Below are 1,326 nucleotides of genomic sequence, written 5' to 3' on the forward strand. Positions count from 1 at the left end.
CCCCAGGGAATGAGACGTGGGCTTATAAAAAACAGCATAAGAGGGAATGCATTCATCATAATAACATGAATAACACTATCCTGAGCCAAGCCCAGTCAGTGATGAAATGAACCTCATGTCATCCAGAGGATAAAGATTGAGCATTTTCTATATAGTATCACCCTAGATCATACAGTGAAGAGCAACTTCAGTTATTTCATTATTTTCTCTCATTTACTTGTCTACAAAAAACTTACACGCCTGTGTTAAGACCAAAAGTCCTCTTCAGAAGAATCCCAGCCAGCTTCTACCTTCTCTGCAGTGTCAAGTCTACCTGCTTGTCATATTCATAGCCTGGATCACCTGCTTCAACTGATTTTTCTGGAAAGTGTTGTCCATTATCTGAAGGATAAGGGCATTATCTAGATACATGTTTTACTACTCATTGCGTAGATGTACTTCTTTCTTAGTATCATTTAATTTTGTCTGACAGTAAGGTTACAGAACAAAGCACTAACTTCATGAATAACATAAATCAGTCTAATACAACATCAACACTAAAAATCAAGAAAGTTAACAATATTTTTTAAGCTATAAATATTTCATCAATTAACACCAAATCCAAGAAGTATAAGCATTTCAATATAATAATGAACTGTTAATGTTCATAAGAAACATGTACAGACTAGTTTGTACTAACCTGAATATAATTCTGTTCAGAAGAAAACTTGTATCAAATTTCTTTGAAACCAGTTCCAGACAATTTCTGGAATGCTTTGGATAAAACAATAATGTGAAATACAGTAAAGGTTGTGTTTTAAATTAGTGATATGTACAAACCTTCTTCTTTCTGTTCAGCTGTTCATCATTCAACTTATTCAGGTCCTGATTTGGATCCAGATCATAGTCTTTACTTATATTAGACACAGCCTCATCTATGCTTCGACCCTTTTGGGATTCCTGTAAATCCTCAGCATCTTCTCCATTCTCAGATCTGGAACCTTTTAATGAAAATTATTGACCAAAGCTACAGCTAAAATTTTCTGTCAAATAATGTAAACAATCCTAAATATTTCGTAGAATCTACACATAAAAACTAAGGAGAGAACAGGTCTTTTTATTTCTATAAGTATTTCCATAGAAAAAAGATGAATTAAAGCAAAATAAAAACAATTGACACAGAACTTAACTGTTAGAGCAATTCTAAACAACCAAGAATTTAATAGAATGATACGTGATGTCATGTACAAAGGTATTTCAATAAATGCGCAAGTAAGAAATCTCTGGCAACAAGCAGTTTTGACACCTATGGAGACATCAAAGCCACATGCACCAAATACCTGCCAG

General features: G+C 33.6%; 1 pseudogene; it reads right to left on the reverse strand.

The window, feature by feature from the left end:
- Positions 1–100: 100 nt before the first annotated feature.
- Positions 101–1,326, reverse strand: part of LOC119591647 — a 2,677-nt pseudogene continuing 1,451 nt past the window's right edge.

The sequence above is a fragment of the Penaeus monodon genome, chromosome 29 (assembly GCF_015228065.2).
Source record: "Penaeus monodon isolate SGIC_2016 chromosome 29, NSTDA_Pmon_1, whole genome shotgun sequence".
Classification (NCBI taxonomy): Eukaryota; Metazoa; Arthropoda; class Malacostraca; order Decapoda; family Penaeidae; genus Penaeus; species Penaeus monodon.